Source organism: Manduca sexta, chromosome 26 (assembly GCF_014839805.1).
Source record: "Manduca sexta isolate Smith_Timp_Sample1 chromosome 26, JHU_Msex_v1.0, whole genome shotgun sequence".
Lineage (NCBI taxonomy): Eukaryota > Metazoa > Arthropoda > Insecta > Lepidoptera > Sphingidae > Manduca > Manduca sexta.
Window position 1 is genome coordinate 13508840 of NC_051140.1, and position 23562 is coordinate 13532401.

General features: G+C 39.8%; 1 protein-coding gene across 2 annotated transcripts in view; it reads right to left on the minus strand.

Annotated features, from left to right (window-relative positions):
* The window catches only part of LOC115441118 (pancreatic triacylglycerol lipase), a 40131-nt gene extending 22822 nt beyond the window's left edge, over positions 1–17309 (minus strand). Inside the window, exon 1 of one of the 2 annotated variants that reach the window (XM_030165736.2) lies at positions 17009–17309. The gene's annotated coding sequence lies outside the window, so the exon portion shown is untranslated. The remainder of the gene's footprint in view (positions 1–17008) is intronic. The other variant, XM_030165737.2, reaches the window with a different exon arrangement.
* Positions 17310–23562: the final 6253 nt, after the last annotated feature.

Below are 23562 nucleotides of genomic sequence, written 5' to 3' on the forward strand. Positions count from 1 at the left end.
GGCGGCAGGGGAAGAGGAACAAGAGGAGGACCGCCGAAGCCGAACGCCCCAAATGCCGGCTGAGGCAGAAGGTGGTGCGCAAGGTTGTGCCCCAGCTTCCGAAGAAGGCTGCCGTCACCCTGACGGTAGCACCGGAGGCGGTAGAACGGGGCACGACCTACGCCCAGGCCCTGCAGGCGGTCAGGGGCAAAGTCGACCTGGCCAGCCTTGGCATCGGGGTCGGCATGAAGGCGCGACGGGTGGCCACCGGTGCCTACTCTTTTCGAGGTGCCCGGACCTGAGTCCGAGGCGAAAGCCGACTCCCTCGTCATCAAAATGAGGGAGGCGCTCTGTGGGTTGAAGGCGTTCGCGTCTCCCGGCCCGTCATGACGCAGAAGCTGCGCATCTCAGGGCTTGACGAGTCCGTCACCCCTGACGATGTCGCAACGGCTATCGCCAAAATCGGAGAGTGTTCGATCGAGGACCTGAAGGTGGGCCAGGTCAAGATCGAGCACTCGGGTCTGGGCGCCGCGTGGGCCCAGTGCCCGGCAAAGGTGGCGGATAAGGCGCCAGGGCAGGACGCGTCCTGGTAGGCTTCGTGTCCGCCGGGGTCCGGCTCCTGAGCCGAGGCCCCAAAGGTGTTACAGGTGCCTTTGCCGGGGGCACGTAGGTGCTAAATGCACTGCAGGGGTGGACCGCAGCGGGATCTGCTACCGTTGCGGTCTTGAGGGCCACAAGCCATATGGTTGTTCCGCGGAGCCGCATTGCGCAGTGCGCAGCTGCCGGCAAACCCGCGGGCACAGGGTGGGCGGCAAGGATTGCGTCGCTCTTCGACCCCCCCCTCCCGGCAAACCGTCGCGGGAGGAGGTGCTGAGGTTGTGACGCGTCCGCAACCGTCCCACCCAGTGGAGATGGAGATCGCCCATTAAATCATGGCACAAAACATTTCCTCCAGGCGAACATCAATCACTGCGCCAGAGCGCAGGACTTGCTTGTTCAGAGCCTGGCGCAGTGGTCAATCCACGTGGCTGTAGTCAGCGAGCCGTATTTCGTTCCCCGGGATGACTGGGCAGGGGACCTGACGGCTCGGTGGCTGTCATCACCCGGGGTGCCGCCGGCTCCCCGCCCTTCGAAAAAGTAGAGAAGGGTACCGGATGTGTGGCGGTTCTGTTGGGGGGGGTGTGGGTAGTGGGAGCCTACTTCTCCCCCAACAGATCCCTAGCCGAATTTGAGAGTTTTCTCATTCGGCTGGGAACCCTGGTGGTGCAAAGCAGCCAGCCCCGCCCTGTGCTTGTCGCCGGCGACTTCAATGCCAAATCCTTGGCCTGGGGTTCGTCGGTGACGGACGCGCGGTAGGGCCCTGGAGGAATGGGCGATCTCCTCAGGAATGGTCGTCCCAAATCGGGGGTCGGAGGACACGTGCGTGCGGCACAACGGGGTTCGGTGGTGGACATCACGTTCGCCACCCCGGACCTAGCCCGCCGTGTCCAGGGCTGGAGAGTCCTGGTGGAGGAGGAGACGCTGTCCGATCACCGGTACATACGGTTCAGTGTCTCCACTCCCCGGACCAACCAGCCCAGCAACAGTGGAAGTTTGACCTCCCGACGATGGGGCGGCCAGCGTTGGGCCGTTACGCGGCTCAACCGGGAGGCCGTGAAGGAAGCCGCTCTTGTTCAGGCGTGGTTCCTGTACCGGCAGGGCCGGTGCGGGTCGAAGAGGAGGCGGAGTTCGGGGGCAATGTCGCAAATCTGCGACGCGGCCATGCCCGGGCCCGATGCCTCCCTCCGAAGCGACAGGTGTACTGGTGGTCGGCGGAGCTCACCCAGTTACGCGCGTCCTGCATGGCTGCGCGCCGTCGACTCGCCAGACACCGCCGCCGTCATTCCCGTCCGCCCGGCGATGATGAACAGGAGCGGCTGCTTCACGGCCTACACAAGACGGCCAAGAGAGCGCTGCGGGTGGCCATTGCGCAAGCAAAGGCCGCGGCACGTGAGTCTCGGAGAACTCTCGACAGCGACCCGTGGGGACGCCCGTACCGCATGGCGTTGAGCAAGCTCCGCCCGTGGGCGCCCCTCGCTGACGCAGAGTCTCCGAGCCGATCTGGTGACGGACGTTGTCGCGGCGTTATTTCCGGCCACCCAGGAGGCCATTCCTCCACCGATGGCGCCACGTCCATCGGCGCCATCGTTGTCGATTCCGGCAGAGGATATCCCGGAGGTTTCGCCTGGAGAGCTCCAGGTGGCAGTGTCTCGGTTGCGGAGCAAAACTCGGCTCCGGGGCTCGACGGTGTACCCGGACGTGTCTGGGTCCTCGCTGTCGAGTCACTGGGTACGAGGCTCCGTAGCCTTTTCTCCGCGTGCTTTGAGCAGGGCACTTTCCCGTCGCGGTGGAAGACGGGGAAGCTTGTCCTGCTCAAGAAAGAAGGAGACCCGCAGAGTCGCCATCGGCCTACCGACCGATCGTGTTGCTCGACGAGGTGTGTAGAACTGTTCGAGCGTGTGGTACACGCTCGCCTCGTCGGGCATCTCGAACGGATCGGCCCGGATCTGGCCGCTTGCCAGTACGGGTTTAGGCGCGGCCGATCCACGATTCACGCGATTCTGCGGGTGAAAGCACTGGCGGAGGATGCAGTCGCTCGGGGCAGGGTCGTGCTGGCGGTGTCCTTAGACATCGCCAACGCGTTTAACACCATGCCCTGGGCCTGCATCAACGAGGCACTGCGGTATCACGAGGTGCCACCTTATCTCCGGCGTCTGGTGCGCTCGTACTTGTCGTGACAGGTACGTGGTGTATCCGGGCGCTGACGGGTGGCACCGTAGAGCGATGTCGTGCGGTGTCCCGCAGGGCTCGGTCCTCGGGCCGCTCCTGTGGAACATCGGCTACGACTGGGTGCTCCGTGGTACCAACCTTCGAGGCGTCGCCGTCGTCTGCTATGCGGACGACACGCTCGTGACGGCGACGGCCAGGACCTTTCAGAGGGCGTCCCTGCTCGCCTCATTCGGTACCGAATTGGTGGTGCGCAGGATTCGGCGACTGGGTCTCGCGGTGGTTTTCCACAAGACCGAGGCCCTTGCCTTCCATGGGCCTCGGAGTAGGCCGCCCATCGAGTGCCTACATCTTTCTGTGGAGGGCGTGCGGATACCCGTCGGCTCAAAGATGAAGTATCTCGGTCTTCATCTGGACAGCCGATGGGACTTCCGCGCGCACTTTGATGTTTCTCTCGCCGAAGTTGGTACGGACGGCCGGTGCTCTCGGCCGTCTGCTACCAAACGTCGAAGGTCCTGGCAATCCCTGCCGGAATCTGTACGCTGGAGTCGTGCGGTCTATGGCCCTATACGGTTCTCCTGTATGGGCCAATTCCCTGAACGACCGCTGCGTCAGGCTGCTGCGAAGACCGCAGCGCATGGTGGCGCAGCGTATCGTCAGGGGCTACCGCACGATCTCACACGAAGCGGCTTGCGTATTGGCGGGCACTCTGCCCTGGGATCTCGACGCGCGGGCTCTCTCTTCTGTCTTCTGGTGGCGGGAAGAGAGCTTGCGCCGAGGACAGAGGCTAGCCCCCAAGAGGTCGAGACCACTCTGGTCTCCCTCCGCAACGCCGCTGTGGAGGAATGGCAGCTCAGGCTGGAGAGCCCGAGTGGGAAGCTTGAGACTGTCGCGGCAGTGCGACCCGTCCTTCGACAGTGGTTGGACAGGCGCCACGGTGTGCCGATATTCCGGCTGACGCAGGTGCTCACCGGGCACGGGTGCTTCGGTGCATACCTGTGTCGCATAGCCGGGAAGGAGGAGTCCGCCGTGTGCCACCACTGTGGCAACTGCCGCGAGGACACGGCCCAACACACTCTCGAGGAGTGCCCAGCCTGGACGGAAGAGCGCAGCGCTCTCTTGGCCGTCATCGGAAGCGACCTCTCGTTGCCGACCGTGGTCGCCGCCATGGTCCGCAGTCGGAGGTCGTGGCGAGCTATGGCCTCCTTCTGCGAGCGTGCCATGTCGCGAGAAAGGAGGCCGCGGAGCGGATAGGAGCAGACCGATCCCGCCCGCCGCCGCCAGAGGAGGAGAAGGAGGCGTCGGGGCGACGGTGTCTAACCCGTCGCCCTGCGCCTCGTGGGCAACCGGGGCCGCCGCTCCTACCATCCATTAAGGCGGCCCACGGGGTGGGCGACAGCGTGAAGGGCTAGGCCTCACGTTGTCGCCGTCGCCACAGCGACGCTCGGCGTGCGGGGAACGGACCTTTCCCCGCCGAGTCGGGCCGCGAAAGCGGCACTGCGCAGGGGCGGTTCCGGCGCAATCCATGCGTTCTGCTCAGGTTTTCCGGAGCCGTCCCTAATGCGCCGATGATGGCCCACGCGGGGTTTTAGTCGGTATTCCGGTGCGCTAAGTCTGGTAGGGACCCACCCAGCGATCGCCCATTACATCTCGGGCGACTCCTAGCATCGCTGGGTGGAAGGCGCCGGTGAGTCCGACACTCCCCGCCTCCTCGGAGGTGGGGGTCCGTAAATGGATTTTCCCCGCGACACAAAAAGGACTGCTTATGTATATACATGAACAGTGACGTCATAATATTTTATTTTTTCAGAAATTTATTTTATTTTTTCACAATTAATTCACAAAAATTATGTTTCCCTCATCGCAAAACATATTGTGTAGTAAGTTGATGGCCCTCGTTGACGTGTTGGTTTCTACATGATGATTGACAACGAACAGCGTAAATTGATTATTTGCCCCATAGATGATAACTAATCTACTGAATTATAAGTTTTTGTGGCTTGAAAACGAATATTATGCGCACATTGTAATCGCTTATTAATTAGACAAATAAATTAAATAACGTAAGTATTCCAAGCGAATGCTTAAAATTCTTGAATAACGTACGAAGTTTACATGCGATGAGGAAACATCGCGTGGGGAATGACAAATAGCGGAATTGCATTGCAATGTTTTCCAGCTTATGTCTTTTGGTTTGAAAAATTTATTACGTATACGCAATTGTAAGAGGAAATCGAGACGCGTGGATTAATTCTGAAGACGATTTAGATATGTGTCAGGTTTCAGTGGTTTATGTGATCAGAATCAACAAGCGTTTTTGTGTACCATTTTAAATGTTAACTGTGATGGGTTCCAGTTCTCTTTATAGTCCTGTTAACGTCCAAAAAAGTATTGATTCCTGATAAAACTCCTAAAAATATGAGTGCTCATTCGATCCGGGATGACATTTAAAATAATGTATCTCAAGGATTTACTTATTAGCATATGAAAGTTGCCAAATGTTATTAACAAATTAAGATGACCCGCGATTAAGATGTACAAAATTTTCATAGTTTATTTGTAATGGATTTTTAAAGTTAACAAAAAAATAAATATTCAGAAAATGTTAATAATTTTTTAATAAATGTTATGTAATTGCTGTTGTCGCACATTCCACTCATTAAGCGAATGTTGGAATGTATTTTAGGTCATTTGTTAGAGTTTTTTACTTATAAACAATTACCTACTTAAATATAAATACAACTCTGGATTTCCCAGTAACGTTTAGTACGTATAGTATAATAAATTAATTTTATGTGTAACATTTTACCTCAAATCACATGGAATTACAGAAAGTAATTATACTTAAATTTTCACTCCAATAATTTATTGTTCGAGTGTTTAGCATTCACATTAATATATAGCGGTAATGGAGGACGTCAACGCGAGGCGGTTGCTTGCCGTAATAGTAACACGCAAGTTACGCGGCTACGTAATAGCTAATGTTCAATTGGACTATCTTTATTGCGTACACTATTTTTGTAAATAAACACAAGAGCGTTTCGTTTTATTTGTTATTAAAAGGTTTTGTTGGAATTAAGGCGGTACATAAAAGGAAAGTCTTGTAAAAATAGTAGATTAAAGAGGATTTAAATTATTATAATTCAGATTTAGAATTCTTTATTAGAAAACATGAGTCATCGTTACTTGAAGAAGCGTAAAATTATTGTGTTTTTCGTGTAAGGAATTGTTATATATTGGAAAGCAAGCAAAGGGTTAAGCAGTAAGAATGGTTTCTGATGATGAATATCATATTCACATGCGAACACACTAGATAAATTATACATGCATTATAGACGGTTAAGGAATAGGAATGTGGACTGATAACGACGCGACCAGAAAATTTGTGGGATTGCAATTTCATTGACTGCTTGAAACGCGAAAGCAAAGCTGACAGATCAATCCGGTTTTCTGTAAGACTGTTATAATAATTTGTCTTCTACTCTACCACGACAGCTAATACATGCTTAAGATAAAACTGGCCATCGCGCTGCTGCCAAATGAATAAATACAGGAAGATCACGATCAAGATGATAATAACTGTTATTTTAATGTGTACGGTAATTATCAGTCAGTATACAGGTATAATTGGAATGGTGCGGTGCAGCGTAACTGTTTGCATGCTCCCAGTAAATACTTTCTCTCGGACACTTATCAATGCGGTCACTGTCACTTTTGAATATACCTACTCAGACCCAAATATATAGCTGCATTGAGTGTTTCGAAATGAAATAGTATTTGAGGTTAAAAATGTGACAAACACTATTTGTTATTGTTGGAAGTTTCTAATGTAACTGAAATATGTGCTAATGTATGAATATGTTAAAATTATTTTGTGCATTCATACCTTTACAACTTATCAGTTATCACCAATAAAATATTTTGCTAGTTATACCCAAGGGGAAACAAAAAAATATAATAATATTTGGATGTTTGTTAGATTTAAACGCAATAACAGCTGAACGGATTTGGATGAAATTTAGCACACGATTCTGATAATTTGCTCCCATGGAAAATATTGGGATTTTCTGTCAGTTTTTTTAATTATTTGGCGTCGGCGTTGTACAGATGGCGCTGTAAATTGCTACAGTGGTGTAGAGACTTTTGTAGCTGGAAAGGCTTTCTCATGCGGGCGGAGCCGCAAGCAACACCTAGTATTTCATAAAATATGAGACATGAATAAATGCAGTTATGTTTGAAGTGATGGGTGGAATTATAATGTAATAAATTACGTCATAACGTTAACTCAATTTGTTTTTGTGCTTAAAGTGGCAGCATTATATACAGAGCAGACAGTAGTTATGACAATAATGTGGCTACGATAATGTCTCTGTAATGTACTTGTAATTACTTTTGTAATATACCAGTTACATACGATATTGTATGCCCTCAGCTGGTAGCTTTACATTACTTATAATAATACAAAGCATCAATCATTATCATACAGAAAAATATCTACAGTTAAAGCAATTGATAAAAATTGTTTTGATTCCAATCAAATTTTTCCCCGATACAGAAACATCGAACGAAACTGAATTTTTTTGCGACATAAACGCTTCAATTTTACGGACGTGTGCGCTTACAATTTACTGATCAAAAGACCGCGTGGTGTAGAGCGACTTTACTTGATAGAGTTTTGTTTACGATAAATAAATGTTATGTTTAATTATGAATATTATAGTAAATTTATTTTATTAAACCTGTTCTTGTTAGTTACATACTATAGTAAAAAACTCAATAGACTAAATCGATTAAAGACAAAACAAAATTTATTTTATCGAGCTAACGTAGTGATCACTCCCTATTATTACAGGCATGTTGTGTTTTTTATAATTTGTCCATATATAAATACACAGTGATAAATGTTAGACATCTACTTACTTTCTCCATACGATTGGGCAATTTTCTGTAATTATTATTATTCTAATAGTTAAGGAGACTGGGTACTGTAATCATTTGTGTTTCGTAGAATGACTGGTTATGTTTTTATAAAGAAAGAATTTCGATAACACGATCATAAAGGGTCCTTCACACAACAATAGTTTCTAGCACGGAGTGTACGAGACTATGAAAGACAACTATTAACAAGTAGGTACCTATTGAATAGTCATGCCACGATTGTGTTATAATATTGTGACCACTTAATTGGTTAAAACTTTCTGCTACTTTTTATAATTATTGACCCGTTTTATAAGACTATTTATAAACTGATTATCATTCTTGAACTTATTAGTAATTATAAAATGACCGATACGATATATTTGTAAAAGTATACAGTGACAGAATTCTTGTGTGACAGTTATTTGTAAGACGTAGAGAACGTAACTCCACCAAAAATAAAGTATTTGCTCAATATACATAGTTTTAGTGCTTTAAATAGTTGTTTAATACAAATTTAATTCTTAAGGCATTATGATGCGTTTATTGTTTATATTAAACACTCATGTTCATTCACAAAAAATATGATAAGTTAGTTAAAAGCAAGACTTATACAATCACGACCCCGGAAACAAGAATCTTCTGTTCATAATCTCGTTTCGCGCGAGAAACTCTTCTCATGTAAATCAGGCTCATTTTGTGTTCACAAGCTACCCTATTAAAGTAATAAAAGTGGCTTGCCATGAAAATGAATTATAATAACACTGTCACAAACAATGCCAATAGTAAGACTTGTAGATACTAGCAATAAAATAATAAAATGCGATTGTTAAATTCATGTCTTGTTAACCTTTTACTTTTGTACGAAGACGACCTTTAGATGGTATGACGTTTTATGAATTAATAATAATGCACACTTTACTGAAGCTAAGCTATATCTTCATAGTACTAACAACAATTATTATAAACTAGTCGATGGATTTATTATAATTACCTGTGTAATAAATGTATTTTACAGCAAATACCTATTATTTTACAATGTGTCATAACCAAATATTCGGTTGTGATTTTCCAAAAATACAATACCTACAAATATAGGATTTCATTAAGTAGCGTATTATTCAGTAATACACTAAAAACAATTAGAGATTTAAATGCGTGTGCGGTCTGCGGTGCCTTTGATTTTTTGACAAGCGACCGAATGTAAATAAAATGTCTAGAGCCGTCGATCGTTTGTCTGGTGAAATTTGATCAAGACTCTGTGAGTAGGCCTTATGGAGTAAAACCTGTAGTAGTCGATCAAGACGTGTTCTATAATGCGGTCATTGCAGAGAAAGTCCTTACCGAAGTCTATAGACCTATGTCCATATCCATATCAAGCTCAGGTTTTTAAGTAGAGTATGAGCAATAAAGTGATATATACATATTTTAAATGATCTATTTACGTTTTACAGCCATTCATGCGCCAAAAAATAGTTTATCTAACATTCAACCTTAAATATTTATTCAAGAATCAAGTTATATCATTGGTGTCAAGGAATTATTAGACGTGATCTTTTAGTTTGTAAACCGTACCTGAATATGTCGCAATGTTAGCAAGAACAAATATTGTGGTTCATTTCAATATTTGGCAGTCATGTGATAACATAGTTTCATAATGGTTTCAAGGGCTAGTTATAAGTTAAAAATATGGTTTTTGTAATTCGTCATAAGGCCTTTACCACTGTGCGGGAATGGGGAAAGAAGAAAAGGGAAATAAAGACGAGGAAAATACAGAATATAAACAATTATTATAATCAACAGTGTATATATTGTAGCAGGCACCTTTTACGTATTATAAGAACATGTTTTAAAATTATTATTTCTTGTTTAAAAATCCCTTAAAATCTAAAAGAGAATCTTGATGCTGTAAATTATTATATGTAAACACGGAGTAAAGGAATATAATTTCTTATCAAGATTTGTTTTTGAAGTAATAAAAATGAACTTGTAATTTTAATAATTTAATTAAAATATGTGTAATTAAAATTCAAGTAAAGTATTAGTACTATAAGTAATATTTATGAGAAAAATTGCATGCAGACTATAATCACCATATTCAGTGTAAGTATACTTAAGTATTAGGTACTACTGCACCATCAGATAATGCGATTCCGCGTTCATGTTAATGTTCACGTAATAGATAAAGATCTTAATTATATGCAATTAAGGTACACATTAAAGTACATAGGCGACAAAAATAAATACGATGTTTTTCTATTGCCCAATACATTTCTGACCTATATTTGTATGTGCTATATCACACAGCGGATCGATAGTTTGTCAGTTTTAAATCAATAATTTGTATAACTAATTCATTTGGTAGTCTAGAATGTGTTTACAAACACCGAATTAATTCAAATCAGAGTGTTAGGCAAGTGAATCTGTGTCACTAGCCGCTGCAGTGGATTGAAAACAAATGGTGCAACGTCCTTGCGGCGAGACGTCCTCAAGAATCACTGTACGGTATCTGTATAAAAGTAGGTGCGAGGTCAACTTGTTCACAAACATGTTCACGATTTGGTTTTACTTTGTGGCACTTAATGCTTGACCAATACCTATATTGGAGATTTAGTGTCTTAACCCTTAAAACACTACTAGAGTTTTAACCCTTAAGTATTCGGTTATAAACATGTTTTTGATTTGTGGGTAGGTCGAAAGCTTTGTACTAAATGCTTGAGGGAGGTTTGATAGTATAATACGAAAGTTAACCCTCAAACATTTAGGTCGCCACGTACATTCAGGTTTATTTTATTATGCTTGTACGCTACCGTAATTACCGTAACCCCATTTATGTTCTTATTATTTTAAATACGCTAACATTATTATATTTTTAAGCGAACTTACAACGTTTTATGCCGTCTCAGTCCATTGCCACCCATTATGTAGTTTGTACCTTTTATGTTTGTTACTGTTTTAAAACTTAGGCAATCTACAGTTAATTTAAAAAAGAATTGTGATGCAACAAGCTACCTTTGTCTTTTAATGTACTACAACAAATCGGAAGTGAAAGCTCTCATTTAATTATACGAAGTTTGATGGATGTAAGATTAAAGCATCTAATAGATTTAAAATTATTGCCTGGAGTTGTTAGGTATATTGATTCCAGAGGTTATAATATAGATATAATAAACAATAGATAATGCAATTCGGTCTACCAGAGCGGGTCACTAGTTAGTAGTCAGCGAAAGTATTTATTTTCTCCTGAGACTCGGTCTGGTTTAGCTTCTCAATGTAAACCGTATAGAATTTCTTTTTCCAATAGCCGATGAAAGTTATTAGAAAATTGATTGCTCGCAGCTTTCAGGTTGGAGGTGAACATAGGTTTGATTTATCAACATGAACTGGTAAACAATTAGTTAGTGTCTAAAATAGAAAGGTTATTTGAATAACTCGCTTTTAGCACGCACGGGATTTCATTACAACAAATTGGCAGATATAAAATTATTTTTATTTATAACAGTTACATAATATTTATAGTGTTATTTATTAAAATATAAATAGTTATATCAGTACTTTTTACGTCTTTAAATAGAAAGGGCGATAGAAACTACACATTTTATATGTAGAGGGTGATAATATCTATTGTTAGACGAAAAAATAACGAAACAATGTGTATTGTGCAAATGCTCCGGTAGTGCAAACCTATTGCCATGCAAGGGGCGTACGTATGCCTGAAACGGCGATCATTGCATTCATTGCTATGCTTGACATGCTCTGGTTATCAATGTAATTTATCAAACCGCCTAGAAACGTCGATTCTTTTTGTCGCAGCTGATAGATTCTGGAGTCGTCAAGAAGACGTTATTAGGGTTTTGAGTTTTCCCATAAGTAACATAGGATATGTACTTAGGTATCGCATTATTAAAACGTGTTAAAGTATTTTTTCTTTGTCTACCTGCCCCTATTATATTGTCATTTACGATCAGTGGAAAGTCTATTCTATTTTGTTTAATTTTTCAAAATACGCAAATTTTAGGTAACATCTGTTGAGAACTTTTAATTTTGTTTTTTTTGTTTTGTATTTTTTATTCACATTTGACACGAAAATGGTATTGTGTAAATACAAAAAACTTTTTATAAGCCGTTACATTGTTAAACAAACACCGTTTGAGCGAAAATTACATAATGATTTCACATGGCCCATGGGAACATTTTCCTTTGATGCACTATTACGAAAATCGCAAATTTATGAGACACAATCGTACGAAAGCACCGCAGTAGAACGACGTAACTGTTATATCACACATATTGAGGTCGGTCAGTAAAGCGCCGGTCATTAGGCCGCGACTTTTGAGTTCCATCAACGGAAAAAGTAGGTCCGTAGATTCCGAGAATTTAATATTCTTCACAATGTTGTGACGAATAAATTTAGTTACGTATGTTTTTGTTTACATAGGAACGTAATTTCACAGTTCATAATTATTATTTAAAGAAAAAAAATCATTCTACGTATATTATAGTCTGTATGTAGACTTACATATATGCGGACAAAAAAAATATGTTAATAAATAAAAACAGTCATATCATACTTATAAATTGGAGTAAGCATTATCCAATTAAAATGGATTAAGTATGTGTTTCCTGCAACGTGCAAAAAGAAACAGTCAAAATACTTTAAGCTAAGTATGATCTGGCGCGATTCGTGAACGATTAATTAAAGCTCTATAATAATACAACGCTAGCTTCTAGAACTGGTGATAATGAGGAGAGAGTCTTTCGAGACCTACACTTTAAAAGAGTAATTAATGTTGATTGTTTATTTTCTGACGTGGGAATCGAAAGGCAATGGTCGTGAGTTCCCAATGGCCTTTTGTACCGTCGTTTAAGAATCTCATTACGATAATATATACCTTTAGCAATCGGATTTTTATAAGAAATAACATTTTGCTGAAAATCCGGCATCGATATGTGACGAAATCAACAAAATTTATGGCGACATGCTCCTGCAACATATATAATAAAGGTTGACACGTGTGTATTAATAAAATGATGTGTTCGATACGATTAGAGTACCGCTATTTATAAATAAAAGGCTGCAAGTGATTGAACTTAGCCGTTAAATATAATGTGATATTGTTTCTATTGGTTGAAGTGTTCGATTAAAACAAACAATCATGAGGCATGGACTGGTTCATCGAGTCATATTCGTGGACAAAACCTTGTAGTGTATGGATATCTCATATCATAATAAATTAATAATTAATTAGACACATAGCAGGATATATATGGCCGTTATCGAGACGAAAATGTAGTTTGGAGAAAGTTAGGGGGTTTACAGAAAGGTTAGGATCTGAAACATAGTACCCAATGTAGGTAAAGCAGTAAGTTATTCCGAATATGTATATTTAAGTACTGCATTGGTTTTTATTTGCACTTCATGTACATATTTTATTTATTTATTTTATGTCTTCTACCATAATAACAATTTGGACATTGAATTAATAAAACCTATTCAAATAGAATTACGAATATTAGTTATTCAGACCAAAGTTATTATGATTCTGTTTCCTGTATTAAATAACGGTACAATATAAATTTTTATATGTAGCCACAAAAAATAAACATAAGTTATTGTGTGGAAATTGCTCACGTCATAGGAAGACATGACTTATATCGTCACGTTTGGTTTTTTGCATTTCCAAGTCTCTGCGTGATTTACGTTATGCATCAAACACATGCATACGCTGTTTATGACGCGCATTTATTGGGAATTATATTATAAAAGACAAAACATTGATCTTGAAGTGTATTTTCTTGAATTTGTTACTTTAAACATTGTGATATAGATTACATATTGAGAAAAGATATTGAACAACTGTTCTTTAAATAGAAGTGTAGTTGAAGGCGGTATGCTTTACACCTTTCCATTCACAATTATGCACTCTTCGTATACCCAATGTAGGTGATCTAAAATCAGCAATGTCGTAATGAGGGAACCTAGCATTAGAACATAGGGGCGTAATGCTCTGCAACAGTTGTGCAACCGGCACATATTCCATAACCCACTGCACTGGACTTGCCGTATCAAATGATGCACTTGTGTAATTAGTGATGAACTTTCACACATCGCGGATTCTTCCGGGGATACTCTCGACGAGGTGTACATCTCATTAGAATAACATTAGTTACGTCATCATATTTTCCGTGTTGACACCATAAATCTGCTGCATCATTATCAGTGTAGCCCACTTGTTAACATAATATTGTTAATAAGCTGCGACAACTTTTTCGAATTAACCAAGTTTTAGGTTTTGCTTATATTCTATTTAATATAATGAAACTTTCACCCAGAGCATTTTAAAACTGGAACCACATACATTTTCACCACTGCTCTTTTATGGAAGCTATTTGAAGATGATTGACATCATAAGAAGGAAAAACAGGGTTTTCCGAAGAGCTAATTATAATGCAGACTGCATACTTTTTTAGTTACTAAGGTAAATTCTCCATGATTCTAGTGATTAGAAAGCGATGCGTTTTGCAAGCAGCAAGAAGTCGCTTGGGTCTTCCACGGTGGCTCGGTGGCTTGCTTAATGCATCGCACGTGCCTCGCCTTCCTAGTGAACGACGCCAAGGCTCCACAACAAATATTGAGTAACTGCTGATCTTCATATCGATCGGAGTGTGTTTTCGATTTTATAGACATCATGATTTCCGCCAAGAACATTCGAGAATTTTATTCTGTGCTTCACGCCTTCTTTATTGTTCCCGCACTTTGTTAATAATTTTGGTGTCTCCTTCACTTTCTAGTCTTTGTTGGTTGCTTTGAATTGCGCTATCGTCCTTACGTTTGCAATTCTGGTATTATTTCTGGAAGTGCGTATGAGGATTACAGCAGGTGATGCTATTCTGCTAATCTAAAGAATACAAGTAAACTTAATTTGCTTTACCATTCACGTATGCTATTCGCGCCTTGCCATGTGCCGTTTGTTGTGATATATCTATTTGTGGCTTTTATTGATTTTTTCAACCTTTCATTTAAAGCCTTTGGTCTGTTTTGAACGGATCTGTTCCTGATACAAAATGCTTCCATTTTTTTAACTGAACAATTACGTGAGTTCTTTATGATTCTAGACACTTGTACCTATGCTAGCAAGAAGGTATTTCTGGTTAATATTTTATCTTAATTTCAATATACGTTCTACATTAAAGTCTGTCGGGGAGTCCTGGTATGATAAGTTCTTTTTCTGATATAAAAGGTGACTATTGAGGCATTTGGGTGTTATAAGCGAGTAGCGGGAGTTTTTTTAGCGTATGTTAGTAATTTGTTTTATCTATATTTACCATTGTGCGACCCCGAGATGAAGGGCATCGTAGGTCTATGGGCTTGTGTAACTTACGTGGAGTAGGCTTTATTTAGTACGCGCGAGTTATCAACTCCTATTACATGGAGAGGGCCTACGAGGTAGTATAGTGCAAAGGCGATTTCCGGAAAATAGTCCGTGTGTTTCCTAGCATGGGTTTTCGCAGGCGTCCTAAATACATCTATATCAACTACAAGCTATAAGCCCTATATAAACATCTAACTGTACCCTATGACAAGATAATCGCTTAGAGTTGGTTCGGCGTTACATTTCATTTGTATCTCAGCATTGTTTTCATTATTATGAACTTCAGAAGTTACTGCAATATGAATTATATAATCGTTCTATAATACCAAAGATACAAATTTGCTAGAAGCATTAATTATTTCACAGACGACCTTTCAAGAAGGTTATACGCATATTCCATGTTATTTATTAAGCAACATTTACAGAAAGTTGTTTAATAGCTTAGCTGTTATATTAATAACTTAGATATGTGGTAACTTATGGTAACTTATAGGCCCTATTGGCAATCAAATATAAATTTTATTCTACTAATAATACAATCTATGTTTGTTGCTAAAGATATTTGTTAATATAACAGGGTAGGAATGACGAACCTTCAATGGTGACCGTGCCATTAAAAAATAATAATATGGCCTAACATAACATGCCGTCCAGGATGGGTTTTATTTATCCGAGTGCCCCCATTTAGCGACTTTTTTATAACCCAATTATGTATTTGTTTTTTTTTATCGGTGCTTGGCAAAGTGGCTTTACTGCACCTGATGTTAAGCAAAGTGAAGCCCAAAGAAAGATATAAATACAATGTTTGGCATATTACTTGCGTGCCCGAATTATTTTGTCACGTGCCACAACAGGCACGCCTGCCTTGGTTCGCCATCCCTGCAATAGCGTATACATTTTTAATATTAAAGCTTAGGCATTATTTTTTCAGAAGTGAAACTCTTATTTAAGTTAATTTTAATAATTGTTTACCTGAAACTTATTTAATGACCACACCTACAGATTTGTATTGTAGGTGGTAAATTCATACATAGCTCAATAATGAATATTGTTTTTTTAATGACGCCACAGTGCAAGTAGAATAACGTAATGATACTTTATGATTACGTGTTATTTAGAAATTGATTGCAGTCTGCACTGATGCGTACACTCAGTTTTTACATACTTTACTTTACTTGTTACGGATTCGGAAATACTTCCTTACATAGCTTCGTACGCTTAACTGCTTGCACTAGTTTTATTTGCTCTGTTCCAAAGAGTTCCACAGAAAGAACGCTTGACAAAAAATCTTTGGAATTGTTAACGTTAAAAGTACCTTTTCACGAATGGTTTGAAAGATACGGGTCTGTTTTCGCGAAGTGTGAAAGCGTTGAAAATCTCGTGTAGCAAGTTTCTAATTAGGAATTGCTTTTATGACAATACGTTTGAGAAACAAACATTTCTATAACATAATTCGAAGTTGGTACAGAGATAGCATCTAGTGATTGTCTATTTTAATGTTAGTATTGCACTGGTCATTTTGTTCTTTTTCCTGCTGTTTACAGCATTAACCTTAGCAAATAAAATTAACCTTGTTACAATTATTATTAAAAAAAATCATAAGCCGTACGCTGCTGTTCTTTTATTTGGCATATTTTTGTTTATTGGTCATGATAAGACGTATCTACTTATATTATAAAAAGAAAGAGTCCTGGAAAAACTTTTTCACGCTGCCGGAGCCTCAGGCAAAAGCTAGTCATACTTAAAATTGCTAAAACTGGCTTGGCTATAAAAAACCCCGGATATATAACTTGCATTTTAATATACTTAAATAATACTCTCTAACTGTACTGTATTAAGTATAAATTTAACGGTTGCAATCTATTAGAAGTACAAGGATTATATGCAAAGTACGGCCGACGTTAATTGCTTCCTGCTATTCATATTTTCTTAGAGCACAGTACGATAATGCACGTTAATTACATATTACTTACCCAACAACTAGTGATCAGCTGTTGCTGGACGTCCGTTGAAGTCTTCCGCTTTCTTCAATTTGCAAACACATTGAAAAATATTGTTCGGTACATGATATATACATAAATAAACACAGGTGATACTAAACAGTAACTCAATAGGTTTTATATTAAATACTTCAGAGGATTTATGTGTCTACACTTTGAATGGAAATTGCTTTAAATGGAATCACGTAATTTCGGAACGTTTCCGATGTTGCAAGAGCGGTTATGCGCGTGCGCGGCGCGGGAAAGTACGGCATGAACTGTGTTCACTGGGGCTGGTGTTACGGCGCTCGGCAACCATCACCAGATTGGCTGCAGGCTGCAGCCACTGCATTGCTTTCATTACAGGTTTTAAATAGGATTTAGAGATTCCGATATCTCAAAATAGGCGCAAAATTTCGCTAAAATAAATGTAACGGGCAAGGCAAAGAACCATTGTTTTAAAGTAAATTTGAACATATAAAAAATGCTAAGTACACAAAACGTTATTTTAATTACTTACCTATATAAAGAAAAAAAATGCCCTATGCATAAGTATATCTCTTCAAATATAATATTTTTGTAACGTAAAACTGCATACAGTAAGTAGTTACCTACCTAAACTTGTTTCGAAACCTTGACATAAAATTAAGTAAGATATAAACTGCCAGATTTAGAATGCATTCGGCATATTATAATTAAGCCCATCACTGGCATTACCTTTCTAAAAAAATTACGTAACAAACAATTTATTACGATCTAAAAACACTTGTAGACTAGATTAAAAAAAAATATAAGAGCAAGGAATGCAGCGGAAGTATGTTTGCTTCAGTATAAAGCTTTTTCTTCTCCTAACATAATTAATGAACTAGGATTTATCATCGCTCTAGCATCATGATTTTGCAACGATGCAGATTCCATTTATGCATGCCTATCTATGTCTAACGACTAATAGTTATGAAAATGATATTTCATTGCAAATAATAATTATTTTCCTTAGACGAAGTAAGCAAGGGGGCAGTGTTTGGACTTTAAATACAGCCCAGAATACTTTATTGATTTAGATTAACTATGTTAAAATTTGGAGGTAGATAGGGTTTTCGTATAGAATTCTCAGTGTACCTATACCCAGCATTACCCGAATATCTGTATCTTATACCCAAAAACAGATGGGTACGTACTACCTACTAAACGTTTTATAGCCACTGTAATTAGTTGGTTTTAAAATACTAAGGGCCTGTCTAATAAGTTCCAAGTAAATTTAATGTGAAGATTATCGTAACTTACTAACTTATACCCGGTTAGGGCGCTAGCTGTTTCGTATAGTATTATTCGAGTCTGGTCTTATTCCTCCAAGTTTCTTACAGTACGTACTGGGCCCTTATTCTGTATGATAGTGTAAACGTGTAACACGGCTGTGTCACGTTATCTTCGAAAAATGTGCGTGGAATGGTATTCTGTAAGCCAAACTTCTATAGTCCTAAACATCACGCGTTGTGTTACGTGCTTGTTACGCACTGTTAAAATAACGTGCGGGATAGAGAATAAGGCCCTTGATAGTTACTTATATGTCAAAGCTGTATGTTTTATGGACACATCATGCATCTATTTGGTGAAATGACATACATGTGCAAAATAAACATCCCATACCTAATGCAATTAGTCATGTGCAAAATACTATGACGTTCAGTCTCAGGAGCCGTTAACTTTGGTTAAATGTAAATTACCGCAATATTATTTAAACATATCAATAAGGAAAACAACATTTTCGGATGATCTTGACGCAAATTTTATAAAATTAACAATAAGTTTTAAATTCCCCGTTTAGGTAGGTACTTCCCTTAACGCACAACTTATATATTTTTTGCAATTACTTTGTACCTGCGTATAGAAAATGTTAATGATTCACTTTTAAGAACTGAAAGTAATTAGTCATGTCGAAAATGTTGAATTAAATTGTATTGTCTTTCTTAGTAGAAATATATAAGTAGGTACTAGGTACTATCAACTATGTGTATTGTAAATTGTAATCACACTCTAAACAGTTTTAAAGTGTTAATATGCTTTAGAATGAAAGGGTTGTTTCGGGTTCAATGGTAACAATATCTCACTGAAAATTGGTTTGAAGTGGTGGGTACTAGATATACTGTTGCGATACGTATGATTAGTGAATTTACTTAAACACAACCTCTGTTTTCAGTCACGCACTCATTATTATTCTTAAATTGTGGATTTATAGTAGTACCTCACCTTTTAGGACCTTTTTAGGATAAGCAATATGCTAGATCTAGTACCTAGATCAAGCATATTGCTTATCCTAAAAAGTCCTCCTTTCGTCTAAAATGTCCTTATAAGACAACATTGAATTATTCCCAATGTTACGCGCGCTAATTTGTTACAGTGATACTTTAATAGTTTCTACGTGCTTCGTGTAATATTTCATGCGATAAACACTAAAGATATGACCACATACATGGTCCAACGTTTCAACTAAAAGTGAATGCAAAACAGAATAAATGCTGCAATTTACAAAACATGGTCGCGACGCGCCAGTCACGCGTTGTGTGCATTTTGACTAACGTTTGCAGGAACGTTGCAACAGCTAATAAATAGGTAGGTACTTAAATAAAATAACTTTTTAGAGTCCGGCACCCAAAGGGTACTGGCGGAACACTATACCTAAAACTACGCCGCGACATCAGTGTGATGTCTATCGTAAAGACCCATCTTAAAGCTATATGTAACGGACTTATATTTTCACATAGTAAGTAGGTTACCGAGTTTCTAAACAAATAATAGTGGTGGCCAAGTGTTGGGGTGTGGAACCCACCGCGTGTGAGTTTAACTCGCACTTGTCAGGTTTATTTTTCACTGACCCTTCGCTGGCAACATGTTATTCGTAATATTACAATACAAATATGTAAATGCTCGTGAGCTCACCTTTAGGTACTTACATCTATTGAAATGAACTTCTTTTCAATTCTTGCTATTTACGTGTTACGTAATGGACATATGTACGTTTGCTACAACAGTTACCGTCTACTGTCTAGCTAGCTTTATTTGCTCGCATGCCATACTCAATAACATTTTGAAATATATCTGGTAATGGCGCCAGTTGCATTGCAAAATTTGTATTGCTTACAACATACTTAAATAGTTACGTTTTGATGGGGAGAAATGAAAATGTTCTCCAATAAGTACAAGGACTTACACAATTGCATGCTTTAGTTTATATTTAGTCTATATATATAAAAATGAATCCCTATTTCCCTTGGTCACGCCATCACGCGTGAACGGCTGGACCGATTTCACTATTTTTTTTTCGTTGTGTTTGTTATTATTTTTATTATTTTCATAAGAAGGTTCTTATGAAAGAAAAAATTCAAAAAAATGCGCGGAAAATTAGAAAATTTAAGTAAACTTTACGAAAATATTAATTTTATATCACTGTCAATTGTTTGAAATAACTGTCAGCGATTGATAGAATGCGCGCTGCAAAGTGAAGACGGGACGTCTGTCGGGTCAACTTGTATTAAATTTAAAAACTGTTTCGGTGGCGTAGAAGTGTCGTGCAGTACTAACCATTAGCGTGCTGAGGTTTTGGGTCCGATCCCCGGATCGGGTAACGTGATATTCGGTTTTACTGCTCGATACCAGCTCGGAGTCTGGATCATAATATGTCTGACGTGACGAAAGGGTTCCTCGCATAATACTTCACGTCATGGAACAGAATACACTTTGGTAGGGGTTTTCGGTAGTTAAATACTTCTGTAGAATGACGTATCTGAATACTTATTTCATGCAGATTACACAAGGAACACCCATAATTCGTACATATTCAGTCATTTTAGATGATTAATTACATTTAGCGGTGTATTAGCGACATGTCTAATTAACCAGCAGTTTCGAATCCATAAATTCATTCCCTATTAACGTGCAACTTACATTGTACTTTCCAGTTTACAAATAAACGAGGTAATGCACGTTTTTTTCTATTCGGGTAGGCAACTCACGTAATCGTTGCGTGAACGTCGGTATCTTTTATAGAGCCCTGTGGAGCGGTGGTATCTAGAAAATTCCACCACAGTATCATCTGCTTGTCGTACTAAGTGAGGCTTGGAGTGGATTAAGAGGAAAGGAGGGAGGGTCTATTTGCTCATCTGTTACTTTTAAACGACCCCAAGATGGATGGCAATGATGGTTGGATTCCCCTTGTTAAAGACGAGGCGCCGTTAGAATTTTCGAAAGCCTGGAACTTCGATCACCCATTCCCACAAACCCCGCAGACAAACAACAAATGCAAGCCCATACACGGGGGACATTTGCACACAATTAATTGTGTATACCTCGTGATTGTTATTTCGCTTTAGGCTTATGCCGGCCCGCGAACATTTTCCCTCCATCTCGGAAAGTTCCCAACCTTCCCCACTCTCCACCGGGCCCCTGTAGTCGTTAGGTTCGGGGATTCCAATTTTCAGTATCCCGTTTTAACGATTCTCCCGGTGTCGACTGTATGAGAGACACTGAGATGCTTAAGCAAAAAAAATACCCTTCCCACTGAGAGGGCCGTAAGGCGGCATCGTGCAGGGACGGCTCCGCGCGACTATTTTATTGCAACAGGTATCCCGGACTATCTCTTGTACAATGAAGATGCTGCCACTATGGGTTTTGTTTAACTGACTGTCTCGGTGGAGTAGTTGCATTACGGTACGACTGCAGTTCTGAGACCTCAGGTCCGATGCTAGGGTCGGGCAGTGGTATTTGTTTTTTAATCAGTACCGGCCCGGAGATTGGCATTTGTGCTCGTATGACATTAGGCTCGCCCCGTATCACATCATTGGGCGAGATATACACGTCGAAAAGTGGGTGCAACTGTTTGCGTCTTTGCCTACCCCTACGGGTATAAAAGACTTGAGTGTTCGTGTACAATGTTTAATATGTAACGCTATGAAATCCTCTAAACTTGCGAATTCATTACTCGACCTTACATTCTCTTGTCCAGTAAATCAACCTTCTAACTAAAACTAGTCCAAAGGTTCCAAAAAATACTAATAAACTATGCCTCTAAGTTAAAGGCTGCGGCTAAGCCCCTAAAGGATTAGGTAATAAAGTTGTTGTACTAAAAACACTCGAATGAGGTAAATACAAAGTAACAACAAATATGTAATCATGACACCTTTATTATATTTTATAAAAAATGTATTAACCTGGGCCTTGGTAATTCAGCAACGGATATAAGCATACTGCTTACTAAAGGCCGTGGCTGTTACAAATGTCTATACTTACTTTAAAAATAATCTCTAAAATGTAAACTGGTATTTTTTTGTAGTTTTACATTTAATTTTATTTACATAAGTTTTGTCTAAACTTTAGATTTAATTCGTCACATCTATGCCAAACTTATAAATTAGTAATTTAATAAAATTGTAAATTTGAGGGTTGGGCATAAGTGCGACGATTATGTGCGATAAAAAAGAGATTTCAATTAAAAATGAATTAAAGTTGTTCTTAATGTAATATACGAGCTGCGTGTTAAATATTAAGTAAAATAATTGTTTACATTTCAGACAAATGGTTTAAAATAAATTTCTAGTTAATGTAATTTATAAATTTATATTATCTGAACTAATGACGTATTCTTGTAAGCCAACGTAATGATATAACATAAACATAGCTTATAAATACAGTAGTATTTATAAGCTATGTTTATGTTGAGCATTCTAGGAATCTAGAGTAAGGACTATGACGGCTTCTTGAAAAAATATTACTTATATATATTTAAAAGAGATAGTGTTAACTGTTACTACAAGATAAATGTTTTTATTGCATTGATAAGTCTGTGTCACTTCTTTCCTTTTACACCTACAAATTTTGTAACAAGAAATTATTATTCTCCACTTTTAAATAAGAGCCGAATAAATTACGATCGATTACTCCATTGAAATGTTACATTTTTTAGGCCTTACCTTGCGTTTTTTAGAGGACGCAATTTTATTTTTTAGAAGTGTAGGGGGGGGTCAGTGTTAAGCTAAAACCAAGTTTGTGGGGTCGCCACCCTTGTCCCACGGCCGCCATCTTGGGTTGAAATAGTTTTTACGATGTATCTCTTAAACTATTTATCTGACAAAAAAAAATTATAAACATTTTTTGTTGCAAATTAAATTCTCTACAACTTTGGTCTAGTAACTTTTGTCGTAGAACTTTAAATAAAAAAGTTATAAGCGAAAATGTTAAGAAATTTAATGTTAAGCAATGTCCATTGCAACGTCATCAGAACGTGTGTTTATAAGGTTCATAATACGTACAACACAAACCCGCGGTTGTCGGCTTGTACGCGAATTACTTGCAACAAAAATGTTTACAATTTTTTGTCAGATAAATAGTTTAAGAGATACATCGTAAAACCATTTCAACCCAAGATGGCGGCCGTGGGACAAGGGTGGCGACCCCACAAACTTGGTTTTAGCTTTACACTGACCTCCCCTACACTTCTAAAAAATAAAATTGCGTCCTCTAAAAAACGCAACCCCAAATGTAACTTTTCAATGGAC